This window comes from Choloepus didactylus, chromosome 25 (assembly GCF_015220235.1).
Source record: "Choloepus didactylus isolate mChoDid1 chromosome 25, mChoDid1.pri, whole genome shotgun sequence".
Lineage (NCBI taxonomy): Eukaryota > Metazoa > Chordata > Mammalia > Pilosa > Megalonychidae > Choloepus > Choloepus didactylus.
The window spans coordinates 101,992-112,359 of NC_051331.1; the positions used below are offsets into that span (position 1 = coordinate 101,992).

At 37.0% G+C, this 10,368-nt stretch overlaps 1 pseudogene; it reads left to right on the forward strand.

The window, feature by feature from the left end:
- Positions 1–240: 240 nt before the first annotated feature.
- Positions 241–9,486, forward strand: LOC119520556 (annotated as a pseudogene).
- Positions 9,487–10,368: the final 882 nt, after the last annotated feature.

Sequence of the window (10,368 nt, forward strand, 5' to 3'; positions counted from 1 at the left end):
ACAGTTCAAAAATTATTGACTTCTATTTGTATTCCATTGTAGTTGGAGAATGTGCTTTGAGTATATTCAATTTTTTTTTTTTAATTTCTTGAGGCTTGTTTTATGTCCCAGCTTATGGTCCCTTCTGGAGAAAGATCTGTGATCACTAGAGAAAATGAGTGTCCTGGTGATTTGGGATGTAAGGTATTATATATGTCTGCTTGTGGAGCCTGCCATAGCCATGCTTCAGGAAAGGCCTGACCCTCCACCTTCTGCACACTGCCACAGAAGCTCCTGGCACCCAAGAAGCATGAGTAGACATCACTGCCCCAGCTTACAGCAGCAACAATGTGCTACCAGCATCTGGGGACTCTGCAGTGTCACAACTATCCCCAGCTCAGAGGTGTGGGTCATGCTGGACCAAATAATAAAGGATAGGCTCATAGTTTTCTTCTGCTTCAGGGAGATTCTCTTCTGCAGGGTCCCCATGGATCTGTCCAAAAGTTATGAAATGCAGAGTCTCCCATTCATGGCTCACCATTCTGTTTCCTCCAACAGCACACACTGTGATGCTATCTCGCCTGCTGGGAAATGGCTTATTAGTGTTTTTGTTGTTGTTCTTGGTTTTTGTTTCTGTTTTTAAGGAATTTTGTGTCAGGACTTTTACACTTTGTTTTCATAGTTAGAAAGCAGAATAAAACAAGACCAGTGCACTTTCTACTCCTGCATTTAATAGTGAGAAACTCTTAGTAGTGTGTATGATATTGAATGAAACAGAAGAGAAAGCCAAGTTATTGTGTGAGAATCTGGATTTCAAATCTGCAAAAGGAAAGTTCAAAAAGGTTTTGACCCCATGGGATCCCTGTGACAGTATTTCCCAAAATGGGATATAAGGATACGCCTGAAGCCATGCAGCTTCAAAGTAAAACATTCTAAGAAGGGATAGAAGTTAAGTGTGAAGTGAATGATGCTCTTCCTGATGACCCATCTTGTGTCCCAACTCCAAAACCACATTGATCTGAAAGACTGTGGATTCAAAACCACCACCTCTCTTATCCTCCCCCTTTCCTTATTGGGGCACATATTGTGCCAGTTTGAATTATGTCCCCTAAATGCTATTATCTTTGATGTAATCTTGTGTGGGCAGACCTATCAGTGTTAATTAGATTGCAATTCCCTGAGTGTTTACATGGAGATTTGTCCCACCCAGCTGTGGGTGATGACTCTGATTGGAAAATTTTCATGGAGGTGTTGGCCTGCCCACTCAGGGTGGGTCTAAATTAAATTACTGGAGCTATATAAATGAGCTAACAAACAGAAGGAACACAGTGAAGCTGTGAGTGACATTTTGAAGAGGAGCTACAGCCAAGAGGGACACTGAAGAATGCACTGGAACTGAAAGAGGAGCTTCAGCTTGCAGAGGCATTTTGGAGATGGCCTTTGAAAGCAGACTTTTGCTCTGCAGAAGCTAAGAGAGGACAAATGCCCCAAGAGCAACTAAGAGTGACAGTTTTGAGGAGCTGAAGCCTAGAGAGGAATATCCTGGGAGAAAGTCATTTTGAAACCAGAACTTGGAGCAGATGCTGGCCACATGCCTTCCCAGCTAACAGAGGTTTTCTCGACACCATTGGCCATCCTCCAGTGAAGGTACTCAATTGTTCATGACTTACCTTGGACAATTTACAGCCTTAAGACTGTAATTCTGTAACCAAATAAACCTCCTTTTATAAAAGCCAATCTCTGGTGTTTTGCATTCTGGCAGCATTAGCAAACTAGAACAGATTTATAAGCAATATATACCTCAGCTGTCTCCTTGGAACATTAAGTAACCCAAATGAAAAAAATGTACAGGGAAACAACTTCTATAATGAATGTTATTTAACCATGACCCAGGTATGTTCTGTGGGACAAACGTAAAAACAGTGTTTTGCTGAAAAAAAAGGAAATTAGGAAAGGTATTAGTGCAAGTGTCTCTTCTAAATATGGAGATAAAAACCAGGGATAATGAGGTGGGGAATTCCAGGGAGATGATAGAATAAGATAGGTAGAACTCATTCCTCTGCCATAAAACAACTAGAGAACAGGCAGAGAATTACCCAAGTATCAGTTCTTGGCTTCAGGTTGACCAGAGAAAAAATGCTGCATTACATAAGGAAGACCTGCATGAAAAGTGGAGAAACCATATCTGAGAAAGTTGGATGAGTGTACTCAATCATAAAAATCCTGATCCCTACACTGGCTACAGGCCAGTTCAGGCAGATGAAAAGCAGCACATACCTACTTTGCTGCTGGCTGCAGGAGTTAACCTCCTGAGTCCCACAGTGCCGAGAGTTCAAATGGGGGAAGCCAGGAGCCTGTAAACTCATTTTATCTACAAATAAATACCTTTCTGTGGTGCCCAGTTGCCACCCACCATCCCTGGGACAGGCCACTGTGGGTGCCTGGAAATGAGGAAGAATGGAAAGCCTTCACATCAGCAGGAGAGTGGGATGCAAAGCAGTGTTGATCTGACAGTTGGCCATTGAGAGAGACTCTCTGGATCCCACAGCCTTGATTGTTTTCCATAGGGGCCCAGGGCACTCTCTGCATAGACAAGTGGAGAGGCAAGGGCAAGGGAGCTGCATTGCAATGCCAGGTGCTCTTCCCCCACCCTCAAGTTGCACTCTGGCCTGGATTATTCAGGAAGTGAAAAGTAGCATGTTTTTGGTCCAGCAGCTTGCTGGAATGGCAGGAGGAAGAATAAGTGAACTAGAGGACAAACAACTGATTTCAAACACACTAAAGAACAGATGGTGGAGAAAATGGTAAAACTTGAATTGGATCTAAGTCCTGCAGCCCAGTCTTTACACACAGGAGTCTGGGAATCACAAGACCCATTGTGCCCACAAGCTGACTCTCTGATAAGGTGCACAGTGCCTTCCTCCACTCATGGAGCCAGTGACTCCAGCATTCACTGGGGCCTGTGGCCTTGACTGGATTGGGACCCAGTCAGGACCCTGCCCAGCTGAAGTAAGGGAGAGGTAGGATGGTGGAGAATAAATGGCCTAAGAGTGCCATCTGTCGGGAAGAATGGGAAAGTGCAGTCTGGCAAACTGCTTTACAGTGCAGCCTCCAACTGCCTTTGGAGAAAGGCTGCATCACATGTGTGAGACTACAGCCTTGGTTTGGCTGGGAGTTACTGACAAACCAAATGTCAAGGGAGAACTTCAATGCAAACAGAAGCAACAACAAAGTCTTGAATGAGGAAAACCGACTTTCAAAATAATCTTATTAAGATAATCAAATGCCAAGAAATCAGCCAAAAATTACATGGCATATGAAGATGCAAGAAGGTATGAAAAACCAAATGATCAAGTTAAAAAGCCAGAGGGGACACAGAATTTGGGACAGCTAATCAAGGGTGTCCAAACAAGTGCTTCAATAACTTCAATGAGATGAATAAAGTGATAAGGTATATCAAGAGGATACTAGAAAAACATAAATAATAATTTGAAAGAATAAATAGAGAAATAACATAACTTATGGAAATGAAAATTATTGTAGATGAAATTTAAAATATACTGGAGACAAACAACAGCAGATTTGAAGAGGAAGAAGGAAGAATAAGTGAACTAGACTACACAGCAAATGAATTTGAACATAAAAAGAATAGATAGTGAAAAAGATGGAAAAACTTGAATTGGATCTGAGGGAAATGATGTACAACATAAGTGCACACATATAATGTAATTATCACTGGTATCCCAGAAGGAGAAATGAAGAGTAAAGGGCTAGGAAGATTATTTGAAGAAAAAAATTAGGAAAAATTCCACACCTGTATAAAAGACATAAATATGCAAACCAAAAAAGCTCAATGAACTCCATATAGAATAAATTCAAATAGCCCCACTCCAAGAAACATACTAATCTGACTGTCAAATACCAAAGAAAAGGAGGTAATCCTGGAAGCAGCAAAGGAAAAGTGATACACCACATACAAGGGAAACCATATAAACCTAAGAGCTGACTATTCATTGGGAACCATGGAGGGGAGAAGGCAGTGGTATGATGTGTTTAAGATTCTGAAAGAGGAAAACTGCCAGTGAATAATTTTTTATCCAGTAAAGCTGTCCTTCCAAAGTGAGAGAGAGTCAAAAATCTTCACAGATAAACAACTGATTACAGAATTATTAAGAGACCTGCCCTGAAAGAAATAAAAAGGAGTGCTGTTAGCAGATAAGAAAAGGAGAGAGAGTATTAGAGGGGTGTATAGAAATGATGGCTATCAGAAAGAGTAACTAAAAAGATAAAAGGAGAAAAAGTACTAGATTTGGTAAACAAAAGCCAAGGGATAAAATGTTTGAAGCAGGGACAGCTTTTACAGTAAAAATGTAGAATGTTAATGGATTAAACTCTTCAACCGAAAGACATAGATTGGCAGAATGGATAAAACAATATGATCTGTCTATATGCCATTTACAAGAGACTTATTTTAGGCTCAAAGATACAAAGAGATTGAAAGTTAATGATGGAATAATATTTTCCATTCATTTAATAACCAAAAAACTGGTGTCTACTAATAGCAGATAAAATAGATTTAAATGCAAAAAATTTTAAGAGACAAGGAAGGACACTATATATTCATAAAAGCGGTAATTCACCAAGAAGAAATAACATTCATAAGTGTTTATGCACCCAATCAAGTTACTCCAAAGTGCATGAGGCAAATACTGGCACAATTGAAGGAACCAATAGAACTTTCCTATGACTAGGAAGGTGAGACTTCAACATACCACTCTCTTCAATATATAGAATTACTAGAATGAAGATCAATAAGGAAATATAGAGCCTAAATTTTATGATAAATGAATTATACTTAACAGATATATATAGATTGCTGCATCCTAAAAGAGTAGGATGTATATTCTTCTCAAATGCTCATTGAACATTCTCCAAGATAGATCATAAGCTACTGAATAGAATAGCAGTTATTAATTTTAAAATGATTGATTGTATTCAAAGCATTTTCTCTAATCATAATGGAATTAAACTGGAAATCAATAACTTCAGAAGAACTGGAACTTTCACAAATACATGGAGTTTAAATAACAATCTCTTAAACAATCCTAATGGGTCAAAGAATAATTTGCCAGAGAAATCAGTAAGTATCTAGAGATGAACGAGAATATAACATATCAAAACTTAAGGGATGCAGGGAAGGCTGTACTGAGAGGGAAATTTATAGCTTGAAATGCCTACATTAAGAAAAAGAGATAGCTAAAACGAAAGAACTAATGGAACAGCTGGAGAAAATTAGAGAAAGAGCTACAAACTTACCATAAATCAGGTAGAAGAAAAGAAATGAAGATTAAAGTGGAAATAAAGTGAAGAAAAAAATAGAAACAATAGAACCAAAAGTTGGTACTTTGAGACTGTCAAAAGTATCAAGATAGCCTTAGCTAGATTGACAAAGACAAAAAGAAGACGACGCAAATAAATAAAATCAGAAATGAGAGGGGGATCATTACCATGGACCTAGAAGATATAAACTATCATAAGCAGCTATGATGAATAACTTTATGCCAACAAACTTGACAACTTAGATGAAATGGAACATTCCTTAAAAATACACAAGCAACCAATGTTGACTTGAGAAGAATTAGAAGACCTCAGCAAATGAATCATACGTAAAAAGATTCAATAAGTTATAAAAAATCTCCCAACAAAGAAAAGCCCATGTCCACAGGTCTTCACAGGGGAATTTTACCAAAAATTCTAAGAAGAATTAACACCATTCTCACTCAAATTCTTCCAAAAATTTGAAGAAAAAGAATGCTACCTAACTCATTCTATGAAGGTAAAATCTCTCTAATACCAAAACATGATAAAGATACTACAAAATAGGAAAACTACAGGTAAATCTCCTTAATGATTATATATATGCAAAAATTCTCAATAAAATACTTGCAAATAAAATCCAATAGCACATTAGAAGTATAATACACCATGATCAAGTGGGGTTTATTCTAAGCATGCAAGGGTGATTCAAATCAAGAAAATCAATTAATCTAATTCAACACATTAACAAATCAAAAGCAAAAATCATGTGATCATCACAATTAATGCAGCAAAGTCATTCAACTAAATTCAGCATTCTTTCTTGATGAAAACACTTCAAAAAACAAGGAATCAATGAAATCTTCCTCAATATGATAAAGGACATATATGAAATTCCACAGTCAATGACATTCTCAATGGTGGGAGACTGAAAGCCTTCCCACCAAGATCAGGAATGGGACAAGGATGCCCACTCTCACCACTGTTATTCAGCACTGTTATAAGATCAAGCTAGAGCAAATAGAAAATAAGAAGAAATAAATGGCAAACAAATCAGAAAGGAAGAATTAAATCTCTCATTATTTGCAGATGACAGGAAACTACATTTGGAAAATCCCAAGACTTCTATTGCTAAGCTACTCAAGCTAGTAAATTCAGCAAAGTGTTGGGATAGAAGATCAACATGCAAAAATCATTAGTGATTCTATGCACTAGTAATGAGCTAATCCAGGAGGCAATTAAGAAAAACACATTCACAACAGCAACTAAAAGAATCAAGTATTTAGGAATAAACTTAACCAAGAATGTAAAGGACCTGTACACAGAAAACTATGAAATATTTATAAAAGAACTCAATAAGATGTAAATAGTTGGAAAGACATTCTGTGTTTGTGAATAGGAAGGATAAATATAATTAACATGTCAATTATACCTAATTGATCTACAGATTCAAAGAAGTACCAATCAAAATTCCAACAACATACTCTGTAGAATTGGAAAAGTAATTATCAAATTTATTTGGAAGGGAAAGCAATCTCTAATAGCCAAAGACATCTTGAAAAAGAACAAGTTGGAGGACTTAACTTCCATTTAAAGCTTATAATAAAGACACAACATTCAAAATAGCATAATACTGGCACAAAGATAGACATATTGATCAATGGAATAGAATTGAGAGTTCTGAAACAGAGCTTCAGATCTATCATCAATCTATTTTTGACAGTACCCCCCAAATCCACTGATCTGGTACAAAATAGTCTTCTCAATAAATGGGGCTGATAGAACTGGATATTCATAGACAAAGTAAAGAAAGAGGAACCCTATCTCACACACTATAAAACAATTAAAACAATATGGATCAAAGGCCTAAATATAAGAGCCAGTACCATAAAACTCCTAGAAAAAAATGTAGGGAAACATCTTCAAGACCTAGTGCTAGGAGGTAGCTTCTTAGAACTTACACCCACAGCACAAGCAACAGAAGAAAACAATTGATAAATGCAAACTCCTCAAATTGAACACTTCTGGGCTTCAAAGATTTTATCAAAATGGTGTAAAGGCAGCCAACACAATGGGAGAGAATATTTTGTAACTGTATATCCAATAAGTGTTTTATATCCAGTAGATATGCAAAATCCTACAAATCAACAATAAAAGAACAAACTATCCAATTACAAAATGGGCAAAAGATATGAATATACCTTTTTCCAAAGAGGAAACACAAATGGCTACAAAAAAACATAAAAAGATGTTAATCTTCCTTAGCTATTATGAAAATATAAATCAAAACAATGAGATATCATCTCACAGCTATAAGAATGGCTGCTGTTAAACAAACAGGAAACTATAAGTTTTGGAGATAATGTGGAAAAATATGAACTTTTATTAACTGATGGTGTATATGAAAAATGGTACAGCCATTGTGGAAGATATTTTGGCAGTTTCTCAGAAAAAGTAGTGAGTTGCCCTATGACCTGGCAATTCTGCTACTTGGTGCATATCCAGAAGATCTGAACACAGGGACATAAGCACACATTTGTGCACTTGTGTTCATAGTGGCCTTATTCACAATTTCTAAAAGTTGGAAACAATTCAAGTGTTCATCTATAGTCTAGTGGATAATCAAAGTATGGTGTATACATATGATGGAATATTATGCAGCAGTAAGAAGGAAAGACATCCTGAGTCCTGTGACAACATCAATGAACCCTGAGGACATAATGCAGAGTGAAATGTCAGACACATAAGGACATATTGTATGATTTCACTAATATGAACTCATTTAGATATATAAACTCAGGGTCTTAAAATGTAGAATGTAAGGTGCTTAGAGATAGAAAGTAGAGAAGGGGGCTGGGTTGTCTGATATTTACAGAATTTTAATGAGGTTGAAATTAAATGTTTCAAAATGGATGGAGGTAATGGTAGTTTATTATTGGGATTATTAATAATAGTGGTATATAGTGGGTGAATTTGGTTGAAAGGAGTTGTTTAGAGTGATGTATGTCATTGATTAACAAAGACTACAAATACAAAGAAGTTATTTCATGAACTAGTACAAATGTACAATGCATGTACAAATAGTTAACAATAAAGTGGTTTATGGAGGAAAATTACCTATCATGGTCTACGGACTATGGTTAACAATAATACCTTAATATTCTTTCATCAATGCTGGCAGGTGTGTCATGCAGATGTAAGTGGTCAATAATACATGGGGATAAGGGATATAGGGTGTTTGGGGGTTTTCTTTTTCTATGTCTGTCTGATATTTTCATTTTTGGAGCAATGAAAATGGTCTAAAATTGAGATGAGGATTGCACAGCTAGGTGATGACTATGTCAGATATTGATTGTATACTTTGGATGGAATATATTGTATCTAAATCTATCTCAATAAAACTAGCAGTAGAAAACAGAGAAATGAGAGTGTAACTCCTGTGAACAAAATCTTAAAGCTGATCATAAAATAGATGGGAAAATCCAAAATGAGATCCAGAAAAGAAATTCTGTGGATAGGTTTCAAATTTGCTCATAGCAGAGGCAGAGTGGTTAAACTACCTGCTCAAGCAAACACATCAAAATCTCAGTTAAGAAAGAAAATAGTGCTCCAAATAAGAATGTGGATCATGCAGAAGCTCAGTAAGTGCTGAAAATTGCAAAAGAAAAGTCACAAAAGAAGCAAAGTGACAACTCTACTTCCAAAAATGTACATTCAAAATTCATTTCACATGTCAATATCAAAATCCTAGCTCATGTTCTCTTCTGTCCTGTGTTTGTTTAAAACCAAAAGGATACAGGAATGAAGAAAATAAGTCTTCTCCAAAGAAAGGACTGAGAAAATGTGGAATGGCAAGATCGCATCCAAAGTCCACTCTCAGTGCCACTCTACCCAACTCAGCAGGTGAGGCCCCTTCAGAAAATCCGAGTCCCTCCAAAGGCCCTGATGATGCCAGCAGTGGCATTCAAGACAATGATGAAGTGCATGTGCATGATGAGCAGGATGAACCACAGACATTTGGAAAAAAGGGCAGCAAACACAATATCTCTTTATATGACCCTAAATCAAAAGAAATCTGATTCTTCCTGTACATCATTCTGTGGCATTGATAACACAGATGATTTGAAGTGTATTTCTTCTAAAAGCTTAGATTTTGCTCCAGGCAGTATGCATGCACATTCTACCTCCTCTATTTCCTCCTCTTCAAAGGAAGAAAAAAAACTCAGTAATTCCTTGAAAATGAAACTCTTTCCAAATTTGCCTCTAAATGCATCATAAGTTATGGGAGGACCATATGTGTAAGGAACATTGTTTGGGCCAAGATTCATGGCTTCCCTTGGTGGCAGACCGTATTCTAACCATTACTGTGACCCAGAAAGTTAATGGCCTTTTAGTCTGACAGGAGGCCTGTACTTTCTTGCTCTTTCCCAACTCCCTCACTTTTAAAAAAAGTTACAGTCATGCTTTAATAAGAAGAGAAAGGGCCTCTATGCAAGGCTATCACAGAGGCAGCTAAGGCTGTCAAGCAGCTGATCCCTTAAGGGTGGTTTTGTTGACAGAGGTTGAAACATTTGCAGGGACAGTATATTAGGGGATATTGGAAGGTGCCACAGATTTTCCAGTCTGTTAGGAATAACTTCTACAAGGTGGCTGGACAAATTGGAAAGAGCAATTGCACTCAGTTGTTTGCTTTTTTCTCTCTTAATTTATAGCTGTTTTTTGACTGAGAAGCTTGTTGGACATGAAATTAAATTTTATATTATGGAAGTGAGATATTGGCAGTAGCTTTCAACTGTGAAGTCAAACCATCCCAAGTCATAGGAGCTCTAGCCTCAATTGAAAGTGAATTTTTGCAGGAACTGTTAATAGCCATTTTGTATCTAGTACTATGTGTGAACATATGTGTGCATATACATGCACTCACAACATATATACATACATGTAGTATGAAATACAGCTTGCCACTATGTGTCAAAAGTTGCAACCTTGAGATTTTACAGTAAGTATTGTTGAATAGGGAGAATAGTGTGGTTATTTAATGACTATTTGTCCTGCTTTTAAATTTATGAACAC